Source organism: Paralichthys olivaceus, chromosome 16 (genome assembly GCF_024713975.1).
Source record: "Paralichthys olivaceus isolate ysfri-2021 chromosome 16, ASM2471397v2, whole genome shotgun sequence".
NCBI lineage: Eukaryota > Metazoa > Chordata > Actinopteri > Pleuronectiformes > Paralichthyidae > Paralichthys > Paralichthys olivaceus.
In genome coordinates this window covers 17,882,843-17,902,966 of record NC_091108.1, presented here as the reverse complement: position 1 = coordinate 17,902,966, position 20,124 = coordinate 17,882,843, and the positions used below count along the sequence as shown (strand labels likewise).

The 20,124-nt window shown below is 41.3% G+C and overlaps 1 protein-coding gene across 3 annotated transcripts in view; it reads right to left on the bottom strand.

The window, feature by feature from the left end:
* The window catches only part of LOC109637348 (cadherin-6), a 187,719-nt gene that overhangs the window by 136,144 nt on the left and 31,451 nt on the right, over positions 1-20,124 (bottom strand). For 2 of the 3 annotated variants that reach the window (XM_069511023.1, XM_069511025.1), the window contains exon 1: positions 10,967-11,095. The exons of the other annotated variant lie outside the window; for it this stretch is intronic. The gene's annotated coding sequence lies outside the window, so the exon portion shown is untranslated. Of the gene's footprint in view, positions 1-10,966; positions 11,096-20,124 lie in introns of those variants that run through there. 3 annotated transcript variants of the gene reach the window in all.

Sequence of the window (20,124 nt, the reverse complement as noted above, 5' to 3'; positions counted from 1 at the left end):
AGAGGCATCGTGTATCATTGAAGTTAAAAAAAATAACTTAAGTACATTTCAGAGCCTGTACTTCTACTACACAAGTATCTGTATTTTTAAGTATGTAAAAAATGTGAGTATTTTTACCACCTCTGGTTAAAGGTACAGTGTGTAAGATTTAGGTGAAAGGGAACTATTGGCAGAAATTTAATGTAGAATAGTTCTAATGAGGTTTTCACTAGTTCGTTTCATCTAAATTGTATGAATTGGGGTTTTCTTTACAGAATCACAAAATACTTTATTAATCCCCGTAGGGAAATTAAAATGTTACAGAGCCCCTGTAAGCAGTTATAAACATAGTAATATAAAATATAAAAATCAAGTAAGGTACCCAGAAAAGGTCCTTCATATTCAAATACTTTATATTTACATCCAGGGTGACCCTCTTTATGGAGGCCGCCATGTTTTTTACAATAGTCCAGACTGAGCAAACTAAACACCTTTTGAGTTTTTATGACAATTAAAGGCTACCACAGTTTCACACACTGTACCATGAATCATTGCAGATTTATATATACAAAATACCGATTGCTATCTGATAATGGGGTCAGTTATGTGTCCCTAAACAGTGTGATAGTCTGTGTTTCATTTTGCAACATTATGTTTGAATACTTTCGGCAAAACTAATTTGAAGAACGATAACAATTTCATTTTAAAGAAATCAATAAAAACAAAAATCGATCATTTTGAGACTTTTTAATGCATCATCTCCATTTATCAGACCAATATTATTCAGGCTTTCATCAATAATCTTGCAGCATGTATAAAAATAGCTGGAATCATTGTAGAGATACAATTTGCTGGGGGGTTGGTATTGTATTATGATAATAAAAAGAATCAAGGCATTTCTAGGCCAGGACTAGGGAAAGAAAACTGCTTCCTAAGAATCGAGCTTGACTCCCCAGTGAGCAGCTCGCTTGGTGTGTAGCAGCATTGCACGTACAAAACGGGGGAAGAAAAATTACAGTCCACTTGAAGAGAGACGAGTGACAAAACTGTAAAGCACAAACAACCTTGCTGCCTAACATTGTGTACAATGCAATGAGAAACACATTCTCCATCCAAAGCATGCTCCGTCAAGCTCAAAACGTGCATTGTAGCACTGTGAAATCCCTGCCATGTAGGCCAAGCCAAAACAAATGTAATGTCAATGCAATAATAAACGAGCTTTGTGTTTGAGTGCGACCATGATAATTAGTCTCAAGACGGTATGTTAGTAGAGAGAAGGCTCATAAAATATAGAGGCCATTTGGCGAGCACTCAAGAACAAATCTGTATTCTAAGAGCGTGGGTTGTTACACTAATGTTCTACACCGTCTAAATCTGGCAGAGGCATAGTCAGAAAACTTTGTTTGGAGATGCTGACGGTTCCCAGCAGCAGGCGAGTAGGATTCCTGAGTCAGCGCACGTACATGCATGCACCACCCCCCCACAGACACACGACAAACAGAGCGACATGCCACATACTCCATAAAAAATCCTTTTTGTTGACTCGATTCCCCCACAGGCACGGGGAGACTGTGCACATCACCATTCAAGGTTCCCTGACAAAATTGGGGTCGCAGCTGAACTGCACAGGAACTCAAGGTCAGAGAGATGATAATGATGTTTATGAAGTCTAAATCCACAAAATAAGATTTCCTCTGTTTCCCTCCCCCCAAGTGCCAACCTGCCGAGCAAGCATGCATTGTGAGGAAATGTCTAAGGTCTGTTCTGCAATTTCAGCTAGAAGCTGTGTCACATTGAGCGGTAAAGGCGAGAAGAGGGGGACAGTACACAGAATCCAGAGAGTCCCAGGACTCATAGTGTATGTGCCAGCTGTAGGCGGGAGGAACAAAAGACACATTACCACAGTTTAATTCAGTGAATTATAACATCTGCAGGGGATGCAGTGACATTTTGACAGAACTAATCAGAACCTGAACCAGAACCTCTTCTGTTTGCTTAGGGATCCGAAGAAATCTCCAGCAGCTGAGACCACGGGAAACACTGCAGCAAACAAAATTACAAGGCGTATATAGAAGAGATCTTTGCTGTTCGTTGGGTGGTCCAAAAAGCTCCTGGGGGGCTCTTTGGTTGAAGATTCTATAGCTGCTTGCTCAAATTGTTATACAGTGTGTTTTCACAGTTTCAGTTCAAACAACCCCCCTCCCTCACCAGAGAGGGGGTGTCATGGTCAACTGTATTGGCTATCTCCTAAAAGAAATGGCAAAGGAAGAGAAAAAGTTGTGTTTCTTTGAATGTTTAAGGCTGTTTTTCCCTCTTGTCCTTTCATTTCTGTAGCATTAATTATGCATATAAAATTTGATATTTTTTATCAAAGCCTCAAAAACACAGCAGCTCAGTTTAAGCAAGATTTTTCAGACGGGAAACTTGCCAGGCCTAATTGAAGCTCTATTTAATAGCAACAAACAACACAAAAAAATCTGTGACAACTCAGCTGTAAGTACACACAGCTGGGCTGCCAAGCCATATACTGCGCTTTTAGTAGATCAGTGTAGATAATGCACATATATAAGCAGTGAATTATATAGAATGGATTGGTAAAGCAGCCATGTGCATCGGGGTATGACTGGGGCTGTCTGGATATACCACAAAAGTGCTCTCACACACTTTTGATGTAAATACAGTCACAACCTCGACCCCTCGAACCTCGAAGTGCTGCTACACACCCAATAACAATTAATTTCGTTTCTCTGTGCTCCTTGGGGGCCAGCATATCGATGATTCATTTTCTATTTTATCAAAGTAACAGGAGTGCCATTAAAAAGAGATCAGTCAGCCACCAGGCACGGGGAGGCTGCTTCTAATTGGCCATTCATCAAAAAGCCTTCTCAAGTAGATCACAGCGCTGGAATATCACGCGTGACAACTGAATTGCACTACATTAATTACACTACTGATGAACCTCATGCTCCGCCGCTGCCCCTGCGATTCTGGAGAGGATGGGAAGCGTGCAGATGCACACACACCTGGCCGCGTGCACATGTGCACCAGGATACACTCCAGGAGAGTCACAGAAGGCAGCCCGTACTGAAACGTGACAGGATTCAATGGATCACACCAAATAAAAAAACGTGCTACTAATCTATGTGATGTGACACTGAGATGAACATGAGCAAACATTCCCTATGCTTCTGTATTTTTGGCTTCAAAAACCCCTCACTGAGGTGCTGCCAATTCATCTACTCAATATTACCAGTCAACCTTTAAAGAGATGCTTTCAACCATTTCACTTCACAGCATGTCCGATGTGTTTTCATAGAGGCAGAGCACTGGTTTGAAAAGATATTATAGTCACTGTCTCTCCGTCGTCTTAGTTCAGCTTAGCAGCAGGACACACACAGACGAAGGATTCTGAGCTTGAGCTCTCTCCTCTCACCACGTGCAGGGAATTCTCCCTTTCATCCATTTCCTGATGCACTCTAACTAGACAGTTTTCGGTCATGTCCCAGAATTATGCTAGTTCTCTAGCTTCCCTCACACACACAAAAACACAGACAGCTGCAAATCCGCCGACAATTCATCCATCTCTGAATCTCTAATTTTCTGGTTTGAGCACTTTAGTGCCTTATTCCCCCCCTCCGAACTGCTGGATCAGCTGGGGCCAGTTTCCTCACTGAGCAGTTGCCCAGAGGCCAAGAAACGGAGAGGAAAGCGCTCTTAGTGTGGTTACTGAGCAACAACGGGGTTAAAATGGGCATAAAAGGAGTCACATTCAGGCTAGTTTGCATGTACGTGCACACACATACATTTATCTGCCGTGTTTCCTTTAGGCACAGGACTGATGAGGAAGGAATCTTCAAAGTGACGGTATGAAACCCAGATGGCGTTTGATGTGTGGATAATGATTTAGGTAAGGCTGCGCAACACTTTCTCCTCATCCACACTCAACAGAAGCCTGAAACTATTTTGTAGACTTGAGCATTAAAAATAATAGAAATTGGGAACTTCACGGGGCACAGGGAATGTAGTTCTGAAGTCTTGGATGTGCAGATTGTTCCTAAACCAGTCTGTCTGTGTAACTTCTTTTCATACATCAAGCTGCAACAAAGGAGAGATGCGCCCCGTGAGAAACAAACTTGTGCCCGGCAGACTCCTGTGCACGTCATCTCCTGCTCAGGAACTCTGGGCTTGACTCTGCAGCTTTCAATTCATCATTGTCATACAGTAATTCAGTATGTAATGTGCCTCGAAGTCCCTAAGAAACAGAGGAGCAGACACACTGTCTACAAGGGGCCTGCTAAGCCCAGTCAGTTTCCTGTAGGACCCTCTATACAACACAGGAATAAGCCAATTATCTTCATGGAGTAGGCAAATTTACAAAAGGATTTACTCAATTCCTACAGGACTCCTATGTCAGAGGTGGCAGCTTATAATGTAGGTTTCTTTCCGTCATGCCCCCACACATACCCACACACAGACACATCTGCAGTAGATGTGACACACGCAGCGGTGCAGATGCACATTACCACCAGCCCACCTCAGGCACACGCACGCATGCAGCGTTTTCCCAGAATTTCTGGCAGCCTTGATAACCATGAGCCAAAGCACAGACGTGATAAATAACAACAATCCACCTACTGTGCAAGCAAATTTTATTATTCTCAAGCAATTGTTCCGAAAAAAATGTTCATTTCCTGAGTATAATTACGATCATTGGCACCTTTTAACGCAAAATCTAGAGGTCCTCTTAAACTCTGTTAAACCATAATAATTCATTTAAGTAGCTACAGTTGGTGCATTCAATTTTATTTGTGCTTCTCAATTGAGAGATCAAAACAAATGAATAAAAAGCAAATTACAGGTGTAAAATTTAAAACTGCAATTGCACCACGTGTTTTTTAAGATTTGTGCCCAAACTTTGCACAAAGCTTAAATGTCTAAAATGTAAAAATAAAATTTAACATTGAATATCATGATAATGGATTCCCTGTGTTAAAGGCGCTAATTGTAGCTTCCTAAATTTCAGAGCAGCTCAGTGAGGTTTGACCCTACTTGTGTATTCCACCCTCATTATCGTTTCCATGTAATGCTAATGAAGGCTGGGCTGTGAGGATGATATTCCTGTACTTTGATCTGTTCTCCACTTGTACACCTTAGTCCTCCCACCATCATGACTCATGATTGTGAGAAATCGTATTTCTTGGGAAGATGTGAAGACAAAAATGAACAAAAAATGTAGGGCTGAGGATGCAAAATGAATTAAAATAAATTTAAAAAATATATATTTCATTATGGTGTAAAAGTTTCATATCCAAATCAAGGAAGCTGCAGTCTTTATGATAAATGTAAATTGTATGAACATATTATTGAAGCCCAATTGTGTGCTACACAAATACCAAGGATGCCTATCAATCATATTCTCCAGATTGAGCACTTTTGTATGGCACAGACCCCATCCCATTTCCTTTTTTTTTTTTGAGTGAAATATGTCAAAATACTCATTATTGTTGGTTGTGCCGTCCTACAGTTTCACTTAACTAGGTTTGAGTCAGAGAGAGTTATATGCAATGGATTTACGTACAATCTGTTGTACTAACGTAGGTGAGAGTTAATTAATAAGTAAGCCACGAGGCCCATTTGAGCGCAGCCTGGTGGAGTCTGATATCACTTCTGCTGAGAAGTTATGGCTAAATTACTGCTACACTAGCTGTTTTGAAAGCCATGAATGAATTGAAGATAGAGTTGGTCAAGTTTCTTGTAGAATTTATTGAATTACTCATTCAAATTACTGAATGAAATACATACACCAAAAGCTATTCATCCCACACTGTAGTAGATTTTAAATGTTTATTTTACACTTCTTTAAGGTTAAAACAAATGTTGATTGAGCCTGATGTGCTGCCATGCTTCTATTTCATTTTATGCGACAGGTCGGGCTGTGGCCCTCTCTCCTCTCAATATTGCTCAGTCAGTGACCATCAGTTGTGCACTCATTTTCACAATGCATTGTGGGAAACAATGAGTGCACTATATAGGGCATATAGTGCATTCCATAGTTTAGATTGGCACTGAACTCCTCTGAGTTATCATCAACAGTCAGTACAAATTATGAACAACTGCGTTTGAAAATATCTGGTTGATTGATTAAAATAAAAAAAATACAAGGAACCAGCGTGTACATAAAAATTTCACAGGCCAAGAACACTACGACTTCAGCAGGATACATCGAATCACCGCTCTTTTACTGCTAATGCCTCTGTGTACTCTCTTAACAGCGCGGAAGAATTGAAACTGTAGTTATCCTGAGGTAAATTTATGTTTCTATGTTGTGGATATAAAATGCAGGATATTGTTGAAAGGAAATAATGAAATGGGAATTCACAATGGAAAGAAACACTTCTGTGCCAGCAGCCTCTCCCACTTCCCATTCCACTACTGTGTTGATATCAACCCTCAAGCAACTCCCCTTGAGTCAGCAACTGTAGAGTCAACTCACCAAACTGTTGGAGTAATGGAGTACTACTGGGATTACTAACTGAAATGTAATTCCCTAGTATGGAATTTTAATCCTGACAACACTGAAAAAATAATTGTGACATCATGTTGACATCTTATGTAAATGCGTCACTGCCCAATATTGGAGTTCATTATTTATTGCTGATTTTATTAAACTTCAAGGAGGCTGAGAGCTTCGCCCTCCACCTACACTTTCATACATTTGACATGTGCCAACACTGAAGACGTGTAAAAAAATGCTCAGTGTCATTATCCAGCTCTCAATTCCCGTCAGAGATATCTAGAAATATTATTCATTTCAGCTCACCGCAGCACTTTTGCAGCCATATCGCCAACACACACACACACACAACCAAAAGTCATAAGCTTGCTCGTTCCTGTCAGTGTCTGACTCTCTTGCCCTCTTTCCGTCTCACTTCTACACAGTGGGCTATAAATGTAAATACACACACAGTCCAGAAAAGCCTCTCTTCTTTCTGTATAACAATGTCCCCAGTGAAGCGAGCTGCTATACTTTTTTCCCTGCCTTCTTCATTCATCCATCCATTCTAAAGAGCCAGCCACCACCGAGCTGGGAGTTGCCTCCACCAGCCCAAATCTCACTCTGAGATTCAATCCACTCCGGCAGTACCACAGGCCTCATGCTGAGTGCATATAAAAGATGCCCCCCCTTACTTTCAATTCTTTTCAAAGAAACTAAATTGAGGAAAACCACAATGATGTGCGGCTTCTTTGGAATGTGTCGGTGTATTTATATGCATCCCCACCTGCCTGCATTACCACATGCACGCGAGTAAACAGCGATGTTGGTCTGAGAACAATCAGACCGTGACAGACTCTGCAGCACCATCCCACAGGCATCGACAGAGGAAAAACACTGGCAGACATAGCCATTTCCTCTAAATGACCGCTCCCCTCCCCTCCATTCCTTCCATCACTACCAGGGAGTGAACGGCTCCATGTCTCGACATAGCACCACTCAGGCTGGGGTCAGCATGTCCTGCTCTAACCTCCATTTAGGGGACACAGGGGGCACGACGCTGCACTGAGGGAGGATGGGAGAATAGCATGAAGGATGTTCAAGTTAAATCCCACACTTCCTGGGAAATGCTCGCTGTGAACCCCTCAGTGAATTCCTCCTTCTTTAAAAGTTAACATCAGTAATCATGTCCTCACCTCCTTTGATGCACGACCACCATCAAAGGGCACGGACGGAAGGTAGACTACATCATCCCTCACATCTATCTGGAGCTTAAAAGGGAGTATCACATATATGGATGAAAAATTGCTCATCAGTCACTTTCCTTGAGGAGGTAATTGGAGATGATAAAGCTGAGATTCAGTTCGGCGTAAAAATCACTGCAGAGTCACAGGCTTTTCACTCCCCGTCCAAAAGACTGACACCAGAGCCGAAAGGTTTTTTTTACAGCTCATTCCACTTTCCCTGTGCCTGGAAAGCAAGAGGAGGGGAGCGCATGGCTCATCTGAGGCAATGTTAGATCCTGGAAGCATCTTGTTTCTCTTTGAAACAATCGGAAAAGGGAATTCTGCCATTACATTATCGCTGTGCGCGAGGGCCCTGGGGAATGTTCATGTCTTGAGCACTAAGCATTTATTTCCTTGTTCTCCGCGAGGATCCCTAGGAGGCCATGTTGTCTGATTCATTTCACTGAATTGTCAGCTAATGAATGGTACACGTCCGTCTACTGCCACACACTCCGTCGGAAGAGAGAAGCCCCTGTGGGCCCGCATCTCGGGGGTTCTTCCATTCTCATTAGGAGGGAATCAAAAAGAAATAGAGACTCACTGATCATTTACCGTGATCCCTGTGTGTTTCCCATGGGGTGGTGGATGTGAAGCCATTGTTTCCGATCACAGAAGGGTGATCAGCGTGTTTAGAGGCATCTCTAACATTTTCAGGGGACCACATGGTTGATGGAGTTTGATTGAGTCTTTAAAGAACAAATGCTGGCGGAGTCTGGAGCCGTAATCATAAGTAATCTGTCTTCCTTTTCCATTACGAGATACTCCGGGCAGAAGAGCCAACAAGGTTATGTAAGATTGGTGGATGAAAATGTTTAAAGAAAATTTAATTCAAGGATTCTGTTCCTCACTTCATCTTCTTCTCTCCTGAACTCATAAACCTTTTTGTCTGCCAGTGTTCAATCCTCCCTTCTCTCTCCCACCATCTATCCAAGACCCCCAGGACAGATGGTGGGATACTGTCCCATCTATCCCAGACCCCTTCCTCTATTGTCAGCTTCAACTCACATTGATGTCCACTAATGTCTCTCTCGTGTCACAACAACACTGTCTCTCCTCCCAGCGTCTATTCTTCGGGCAGTTTTATCGCCTGCATAAGTCACTGACTCAGTGCGAACAGCTTCCACTACCTCTCCCATTTCTCTTCCTCTCTACTTTCCTCCTACCCTCCACAAGTTTTACAGGCTTCTTTCTAATCTGTCCTCATGGTCTGTCCACCTTTCATCTACTCTCCTATTTCTCCATCTCCACTCCTCTCCTCCCTTGATGTCTCCGTCTGACTCCCTCCCCCACCCCATCCTCTGCCCTCTCTTGGACCTCCCTACCACTCTCTGGTGCCTATCTAAGTAATGGCAAGAGATATATCTGATGTAAACAATTACTAACTGAATGCTGACACACAGATTACTCTGCTCCCCCTCTCTCTTAACCACATAAAGAGCTTGTGTCCAATCACTAGTTTCCCACGTCCTATTTTCTCCCTTGAAAAAAAGAAAAAAAAACCCTGAGCACAGCTCGTCCGCAGAAAATTACAGAAAAGTGCTCCCGCAATCAAAGACACTGACACACACTGTGAGAGATACACAAGCAGAGACAAACATATGCACAAAAACACACATCATGAAAAATGCACATACACAAAAACAAATAAGAGTCATGGTGTTCGCACACATTGAGCTGATTGTGCCCATGTACCCTGGTGCTACAGCCATGTATAAAACATGAGCTCCCACATATACATAAACATGTCTTGTACTGATCAGAGCCATTAGTCGCTTAAGGCCCATCATATGTGTGGGTCCCTGCGTGTGAGGCATTCATGTGGAGCATTGGTATTTATCTGTATGCTCAACAAGGGTCTACAAGAGCACAGGCTTTCCACTCGAGAATTGGCCCATCTGCACAGGGGACTGTATCAAAAGCTTGCTGTGCTCCCTACAACATCAAGAAATTATATATAGATATGGCAGACCCACTTTTCTTTGCTCTTACCAAAAAATATAGTACACAGCCGGCTGCCACAATCGATAGAACCTGAGAAAGCAGGTCATAAATCCAAGCAAATGTATTTCCCAGAAGGGCAATGGATGCTTATGGGGTGTCACACAAAACACAAACATTATCACATATTGTGCACAGCGTAAAAAAAACAAAACAGGAGAGGAGTATTTCGAACAGGCACAAAGCACATCACTAACACCTCTGGATCTGAAGCCAAATACTTATTATCAGGGGTTTATAGGGTCGCGTTATAAATGGACGCAATTAAGCCGGATTTTCTGCAGCGACTCGCAGCCGATCAACCTCATTAGAGACGCGCTGAACCGCGGAGAAGTTGCGCATACGGACGGCGCTCAGGTAGAATATATCTGCCCCGGGGTGTCTGTGTCTGAGCTCGGTGTGTGACAGTCTATCAGTCGCTACCCCCCACCACCACCACCACCACCGTCGACCTCCGGTAACTGCCTCTTCCAGACAAGACAGCGGTGCGCACACGTCTGTTCGGAATCGGCTCGCATGCGTAAAAATGATTGCCCCTTTCAAATTTGCGCAAAAAGTGACAGCACCCTCCTCTCTTTACCTTGTCATCATAATAAAACACGGACTATACATCAGCTAGAATCGATACGCGGATCAATACAAAGATCAATCAATGTATACAACAGTTATTATGGTGAAATTCCCCCACGCATAGAGGCACATATGAGCGTGTGCCGGCGGACAGGTCCTCCATCTCTCTGAACGAGGGCTTTCAGTGAGGAACCTCGTGTTAATTATGGCACTGGCTCCACCGTGATCCATCCGATCACCTGTTATTTCACATGAGGCTGCAAGAAAGACTTTTAAAAGGATGGAACATCCAGTAAAAACCCGTCGGGATCTCGCAAATACGCACAGAGTCAGTATCCGCCGGGAGAACAAACGCACGCATTGAATTACCTGAAAACAATTACAGGAAAGCACAAATTGATATTGAAGTGATGCCATGTAATGTCATTTCAATTTATAACATGATTAGTTTTGGCGGATGAGAAGTGGGGATGCCAAAGAGCGAGCGGGCAGGCAGACAGCGAGAAGACGCAATTCCCAAATATCAAGCGAAGGGGAAACTGGGTCTGATCTCTAGTCAGTCTGACCGCTGTGAGGATGACAAACATTATATATGATCATGATGACACATGTGTTAGAGTCAGATTCCGTCTGGATTTACCTCTGGATGTCGGATCTCGCTGCGATAGAATCAAGTTTCTTCCGTCCGTCGCCCGCGCTGCCCGTCAGCAGGTCACAAAACTGAGAGAGAGAGAAGGACAAACGGGGAAAGCATCTCCCTCTCTCTCGCTCTCTCTCTCTCTCTCTCCCTCTCTCGTCCCTCTCATCCAATAACAACGTGAATTGAAAATCTCAGGACGTTCTCTCTCTCTCTCTCTTTCTCCTTTTCTCTTTCTTGGAAGTGATTAATATTCGTCATATGTCTTTCATCAATCATAATCACCACCACCTCCTCAATCAACACCACCACAATCTTCATCATGAGCATCATCATCATCATGGCATCCAGAAATCAATATGTAACTCTAAATAATATAATATACAAGGGCTACTCTGGATAATGAGTTGTAACTTAAGCCTGAATCCATAGTTAAGACATGAATAAATGAATTCATGATGTCAGTTACTGTTAAGATGAAATGAGTATTAATATTTGTATTCAAAAGATGTCACCATATGATGATGGCATGTAGTAAACAAGTTGAGACAGGAACTCATAATACTACATAAAATATTGGAAAGAACTCTTGATACTGATTTCTAATAAGGCACAGTTTTCTAAATGTGACCAATGCTTGTATTAATGGTAATAATTATATACTTGTGCTTTATAGATCAGTTACAATCACTTATGAGACAAGAAAAACAATAAGATGCTGGGTTTATTTGTTGTAATTATCAAACGGCAACCTCTAGCACAAGCATAAATAAATCTCACTTTGGGAAAGGTCAAAACGTGTTAATGACTTATACTATAGCCGATCTATAAATAATATGTATATTTAATCATTAATCATTCAAATTAAAGGTTCAGTGTGTAAAATAAAGGGATATATGAAGTTGAAGTTGCATGTTGCAGCTGAATACACCTCACCCTCTCCTTCCAAACATGACAGAGAACCTGTGGCAGCCTTCAGGTGTCATAAAAACTCAAAAGGAGTTTAGTTTGTCTAGTCTGGGCTACTGTAAAAAACATCCACAGAGAGGACCTGCTCCTCATGTAAATATAAAGTTTAAATATAAAAGGCTCATTATATGGTAAAGAAGAAGGAAAGCACTGCATCAATTGTTTTTTCAGGATTAATCCATTACTCTCGCAGCGGGAGGGACAGACTGTGAAAACCTGGTGTTTACTCCAAGTTGCTTCCAAACTAATTGAAACCACACAGAAGTCGTCAGTGTTGCTGCATGTTTTTGAGACAGAGGACCAAATAGTCCAAATAGAAAACTTTGCTCACAGCGCTTTGTATATCAGAGCGCAACAACCAAACATTGCACATTATGTAACAATGGTTAGCAAATTTATCTGCATAAGGATTCTGCATCAAATTTGTGGGTAACACTGGCTTTGAGTGTGAAGACATCCGAATGTGCATATTTTAACATGTTCAGTCTAATAATGAGGTTAAAGTGATTTGGAGTAGGGCAGGATGGGGTTTGCATGTTCTCACCATATAGGTTCTATATGATTAATCCAGCTTCCTCCCACAGTCTAAGAATATTAATTGGAGTCAAAATTGTTGGTATATGTGCGAGTGTGAATTGCTGTTCATCTCTGTATGTTGGCCCTGTGATGGACTGGTAACTTGTCCAGGTTGTTACCTGGCTTGCACCCAATGTCAGCAAGGATTGGCTCTAGCAACCCTGCAATTATAATTCATTGAATGCTAATGAGGCCATCAAATCCACCAAGTGCACTTTGGTTAAATCAAGTATTTAAAGTATATACAATATAGAATATTTTATAGAATGGTTTTGCACATTCTTTGTGATGAAGAAAGTTGATTCAGTATGTTTCTTAAAAATCAAGGGCAAATGTCTGCGTTGGTGGGAAACGCCTTTACGGTTAAAGTGAGTCATTTCAAATGGAAAGCCACAGATTTTTTAATACCACAGCACTGTCCCTATGAATCATCTTTTATTAACACGTACACCATCATTAACATCATCATCATTATCAACACCAAGTCATCATCTGATTGCAGACAAGCGATAACAGTATTGTACTTGCATTAATCAGACCATCTTGATCATCGTCACAGTCCTATTTCAAAAAGCCATTACCTCCATCCTTATCACTTAAGAACAAATTATACCTCATCATCTTCACACACATACCCACACACATGTGCACACTCACTTTCCATTAAGCTGATACGTCCTCCTCTACACATGCTGCAAGTCCCATATCAGCAGCCTACAGTGTACTTGTAGACTGACTCCACCAGAAACCCTTTGAAGAGCAGGGAGACACAGAAGAAGAATGTGTATGTGTGACCATTAGTATAGTAAAAGAGAGGCAGTGCTCATTCTCTATTATAGAAACACAGCAGAACAGGGCCAGCCAGAAGACGGAGCATGAAAGGACTGATTTATCCACTGGCAAGAGAATGTATGGTGTGAGGAGGAGAGAAGGAATAGAGAGAGAAAGTAATGTATGCTTGCTCATCTCTCTTTTACATTGAATGTTATTAAATTTAACATGTAAATAGGGGTGTGTTTGTGTATGGTACATTGTGTGCACACTGACAGCTGCATCTTCTCCTCCTCTTTGGTCCAGGGTGCATGCTGGCCTGGATGTACCATGCCATACATGTGTTTGTCAGTTGGCCAGGCAGCAGAACCAGGCTGGGTTTATTGTACACAGTACCAGAAAATAGGCTTTTAGGCACAGTGTAAAGGGACAGCTTGGACTAGATACATAGTTTGATGTATACTCACAACATCACAGTTTCCAATTCAGCTTATATGGCAGGTCAACAAACTACGTGTTATTGTATTTAGAAGGTACAGCTCACCCAAATACAAAGAAAACGTTTTTCACTAACCCCTTTTGGCATCTAGCTATTGTTGCTCTTTTTTGAATTGACATATCTGTCTCTACAATTTGTACCTGAATAAAATGAAAATGAATGGAATTTAGTTTGCGGTCCTGACAGCCATTAAAAACAGCATTTACAGAGCTACAGTACAAAATTCTCTGAATGACTCAGACTAAAAATGTTATAAACTAAAACTATCACTATTCAGTGAAATACTGTAGCGTGACATCTGCTAGAAGGAGGGGTGCACATCTTTATACAAACTCACGGTTCCCAGATGATGAATCCCATAACTCTAACTTTAGTTTATTTTTTTAGGGAAATGGATCGACATGAAATTATTCACAGAAATTCGAGGACGGAAATTCATTCTTATTTCTTTGGTGAACACGTGACTTTTCACATAGCCAAATCAAGTCAAATCTTAAATTTGTCCAGTTCTTTGGTTTAAGATCGAAAACCAACAAAGTCTTAATATTTCCCCTAAAATGTCAGCGGTACTTTGTGTACTCGCTGACATTAGCATGCTAACAGGCTACATTAACATGGAGGAACAGCACACATTATATATGTTCAACAGAAGGCCTATGTTACCTTTTTCACTGGGTGAATAACAGCATACTAATGTTAGCTTTTAGCTCAAAGTACTGCTGGTAGCTATCCCTTGCTACCCCTGTTTTCTTCTTCTAATGATTAACAGTCAAAACGTGAGGGGAAGTTATATCCAGTAACTATTGATTTCACAGCTATCACAGTTTTTTCCCTGGGGGGGGCTTACGTGAAGGAGTGGGTGTGGATGTAGATGAAGTTGGGTCAATAAGGATTGTGTCTTGGACTCTGTATTTGATGTTGTCTAATGTCTATCACTAATACCAATGAAAATTCAATGAACATATTTAAAAAGACTAAAATGAACGAGGGGAGCCCCAGGAGTAAGATCTTATGGGATGTGAAAGAAATTGAGCAGGAACACTTCATCCCCCAATACAAGACTCACAGTGATACACAACAACAAGCAGTCCACAATAAACATTTTACAGTGGCTGCTCATTGCTGCAAAAGTGCTGTGATGTCTGGAGTATCATGAAGTCACAGTTACACAGGTCTATAGAGGGCTTTTACCCTGAAACAAGTCACATAGCAACACCGGTTCATGGTGAGAGGAGATTATTTGGCTGGAACTACTTTCTACCAGAGAAATACCAAAGTTCCAAGTGTTGAGTGTATATGTGTAAAGGTTTTCTTTCTCACCACAGCCATTGAAGCTATCTATGATCGGAAGTAATGACCTGGTCTCTAATGTTTATAAGAAACGCTCACTCAAAATTTAAATAACTCCCTTTCTATCTGGAACTTTTTTGCGACATGCAAATCAGTGTTAGAGAAACGATACTGATGTTTATTTAAATTGCAGTATCAGAGATAATTATTTGGTGCATTGTTTGAACTCAGAAAGGCTATCTGATAAAGATGGTGTCAGGTTAAAGTCTTAATTGCTCTGTTCTGCTCTCTCAATCAGCCCACAGCTACTGTTCATCGCCATAGGGATCTAAAGAAAACATCAAGATCAAACAAACCCTGACACATACTGTACATCCTTGTTCAACAACATGTGAAAACCTGATTTATCCTCTGCCCTCTCAATCTTTCTTCCTCACACTTTATTTCTGAGCATGCCGGCGAGTGTGTATGTGTAGTGTGTATGCGGCAGGCTCACAGCACGTTTGTGTTTTGAAGGCCACTGTCATGTGCTGGGAAATGAGGTGGGGGGTTTGCTCCCTGCAGCAGCTAAGGAGCTTTGATCCTCGTATATCTCCCAGTCATCTATCAGTATATAAGATCCACAGGGAACACAGAGGCCGGCCGGAATACGCCCAACATATACAGAGGGCTGCAGTGATGGTATGTTGAGTGACAGGTGGGCATCAGTTGCATCAGATAGATGAGCAGGTGGGTAGATAGATAGTGTGCAGGTGTGCTCACTGCAAGAGCTTCACAGACAGACGGACACGAGGACGAGGACAGACAGGCAGGTTGACAGATAGTATGACGATAACAGACGGCAGGACAGATGCATCATGATACAGTGAGACACTGGCCAGGTATAGTGTTTAATAGCACAGCACTCAGACAGACACGGACAGCTGCCGCACGCTACAGGCCGAGTCGAGCAGAGACGGACAGATGCCCTTCTCTCGGCTGGAACGACGGCGCACCTCACCACACGCACAGACACAAGCACAAACGCACACACACAGGCTGCTCTGTCCTTTCTCCACCTGTCTGCTCCTCGCTGTCAGAGAGCCAGACAGGAGGTGATGTTTGTTCCCTCAGGCACTGTCATTTTCTCTCTTTCTCCCCTGCTCACTTATGTGTCCTCTTCCTTTTCTTTCCTTTCCTTTTCTTACCCTTCCTTTCCTTCCATTTTCATTTGTGTGTGGCATTCGCCATTTAAAGTGCTGCTGCACTCAAAATAATACCGTGGGCAGACAGCTCCGAATGGACTGTAGCTTGTCCATCGGTGGCAGGGCTCCAGGTATGAATGTGACAAGGGCTTTGTGCCAGGGAGAGAGCATGAGTGATTGTCTGAATGCAAATGACCATATACAGAGGCATTGTTATATAGCTTTTCTTTTCGCCTCCTTTTTTCCTCTCTGTCATTCATCCAATTGGCAAAGACTCTTTCAGCAAATTCTTTTAGCCTTTGAGGAGCTGTTGATGAACAGAGAAAGAGAGAAGGACATGGACGGAGAAAAGAGGATGGAGGAGAAGAAGTCTGTCAGAAAGCTGCTCTGCTGCGCTGAATGTGTCCCTCTGTCCTTCACACAGACCGATGCGGAAAATATTCTGAGAATAGCGGTTGTATTTTTCTATATGAAGCTAAACATTATCAAAACTGATATTCGCTAGCAGACTGTATTCATTTATAGAAATAGAAACTTGTATTAGTTAGAGTTTACATAATCTCTTACGAGCGACATTTGTCAGCGTTAGCGAGGTTTGGCATCGGCATGAAATTAAAAGGGCTCCTTTTACAATTTGCTCTTTTCAGGTGATAAATCTGCGAAAAAAGATAAATGATTCAATAAAACATTTGTCAACCTTGGACATAAAGTGTTAAAATATTTTCATATCACTACTGAATGAAAGGATGTTTAAACCTCCACTTATGATCAGTAACTAAACTGACTGCAGTTTGTTTCTGAGCGGGACGTGTACAGTGAATATCAGAGCTTTTTCACTGGAGTTGCCGTCTCCATCACCATATCTATCAAATTATTCCAGAAATCTCTATCTGTGACTCTGGTATCGCATATCTTGAGAACCATCCATCTTATCTGCTTCAAACTTGCCATGTGTATTGTTTGAGGTTCCAAGGAAGAGTAGTGAGTTTGGACATGTGATATGTTCAATATTAATAAAATTGGAATAAACAGGCCACTCGCTATATAGCAGTGGCAGCTGGGAGTTCTCAACATAAGTGCCATTGTCAATCACAACAGCGTGTTCATGAGAACAGCAATGAAAACAGATTTCCCAGTTCTGGGTTCAATTTTCTGAGACGAGCTTCAGCAAACTTTGAATAAACAAGTGAACAGCTCTGGCAGTGGCGGTGCAGCTTCAGGGTTCTGTGACCTGAGCCCTGCAGCAGATATTTTTTTTGCGGCCACAAATTACTGCAGGTCACTTTTACAGCTACCGAATTAAAGCTGCAGCCTGTTTTACCACAGGCCAAGCAAACAGCTCGTTCCAAACAGGTAGGTTTAGAACACGCACTGCACTAGAATGTATAAAAATGGACAAATGATTGTTACCCAAAAGTAAACCCAAAGCATCATAACCTGCCTCCTCTATGTTAGTGGATGAAACATGGACCCAATTAAAAAGTCAAAGTACAAAACAGGGAATTTAACAATTGATAGCTGAGACTGAAGATTGGATGGGTGAGCTTATTGGCAGGACCTCACTACCATGGCTCTATCCCCTGATCACTATTTTGTGGATAGTGGGAGGAGGTGATCTAGACACAGCGCTGATGGATCAAAACACTACAGTTGTGGACTGTAAAGCCAAAAAAATGAGCTAAAAGATGCTGAAATGCTTTACAAAGAAGAATGGTAGAGTTGTTTGTTAAATTAAGTCACCTCTCTCACATTGGATGTGCCTTTTTTTCTATTGTTAGTATTAACATTGTATTTGATGAAACGAGTTTAAAGCGGAATATGGAAATGAAACTCCTTTGTTCAGTGTGTATTACACTTTGCCAAGAAGCCAAAACAGAATGATGCCTAGTTGGCCAAAGGTGTTGTCTGGACTCATCCCATGACTGTTTGCCTGAGACAGAAGAGTTGTCTCTAGTGAAACAATCAGAGGATCACATAACATCCACAGCTCGTCAACTTAACAGTTCTGGAGCAGGACCTCTGGTATTTGGACCAGGCATGAAAAATTAAACATAAGTAGGCTACGGCTGTTATTTCAGCATGTCAGATACAAATTTAAGAAACACCTCTTTTTTGTATGCTGCTCGTCTCATGTTCAGGTTGTAGCTAACTAAAAACGAAGGTGTTTATGCCTCGTAGGCAAACAAAGGATGATTAAAGGTGTCAGCTGAAGCCATTTACAAAAAAACTAAAATGGATTTGATGGAGAAAAGACAGATTTGGTTTTAATAAGCAGTTGAGGTACTAGATTCAGATTTGTTAAAGACTCTTGGCCTGAAACCCCTGTTGTAATACATTTTGATCATGTATCAGAAAATGAAAATATAGATTTTTTTCTGGCTTGCTAATAATTGCAGTGTTCAGGAGTTTGGCTCTGTTTTTAACAGCATCAGAGTCACAGGCATCAAGGTTTCAGGGTTATCTAAAAAATGCTTAAATCCAAATATTCATGTATTGGCCATATGCCGACAACTTCTGGAGTAAAATAATTACTATATCTATCTACTGGAAAAAGATATTCATGGGAGCAGAATTAAAAATGTGTTTGATTTGCACATCAATTTGTTCTTACTGTTTTCCCTGATGAATAAGGAAGCTTTGACTTATCTCAAAGTATTTCTCAATCTGTAAAATGTATATTTAGCTTTGCCAACCAAACAGTATGGTATATTTTTATAATAACCTTGTTTTAATTATTTTAATTCCGTTGTTCTGCTGTATTTTGCAATTCTAAATTATCATTCAACCCTTGGACAGCAAAACACAGGAAATTCTGATTCCTAAAGGGTGATGAGTTAATTCCAGCTGTCTACTCTTTTGTATTTTACGATAGGATTAGGATTAGACTTCATTGTCTCCCTTAGGAGAAATTTGTCTTGAGCATTCAAAGGAAAGAACAAACACATCACAGCAGCAGCCTCTTCACATGTGTGCACAGATAACATTCAAATTCAACATTTGACAATATTTCAATTCAACAACCTCCTCCTTCAAAAAACAAACAAAAAATAATAATTTAACATCTCGCACAATGCCCTACATCCACTATTGCATTTATGACACCAGCCTTCCTCCTACAAAGACCAAATATATTTTTAAAAAAACATACACCTACTTATTAGAATCAGCTGGGAAAATGTGCTTTGTATTGACCAAGACCTTGATGGAATTCAGGCAGCCTCACAATCTATCGTCGAAGGCACCAAAAATGTCAAGTACACAGCAGCAGTAGTATAAGTAGTCTAGTGGTGCTTACTCAAGAGTATTTTGGTGTGATAGTGAGCATCTGTTAGACGGAACTTAAATGACCCCTTTTTTGTCCGAGCTGCAAGAAGCGCAGATGCAATGTCAGGTCTTTTTTGTTGTTTACTTTCCTTTACACCCACAAACCACACAGAAGCTCTCTTATAATGATATTATTATTTTAAATAGGCGGTATATAATGATAATCATAAAGTGATAATCAAATTCATGCTGTGCATAATAATTACATTAATAATGACTTTAAAAAGACATAAGCAAAGATGAAATGCAGAGATTAAACAATGTCAAGATAAATGTGCCACACACAGTACTAAAGTTTGTATGCATGTCTTTAGATCCATGCTTTCTCATCTTTGTGTGTGTGTGTGGGTGTGTGTGTGTGTGTGTGTGTGTGTTTATATAAACCCCAATAATATCTAGTGATGAGAGCATATTGGCCAAAAGCCATTTGCTCTGTCAAACATTATATTCTTCATTTAAGAAAGGTATCCAACACACACACACACACACACACTTACTTAGTCAGTCATGTTGAAAGTTATCAGTGCAAAAATGTATCATATCTGGTC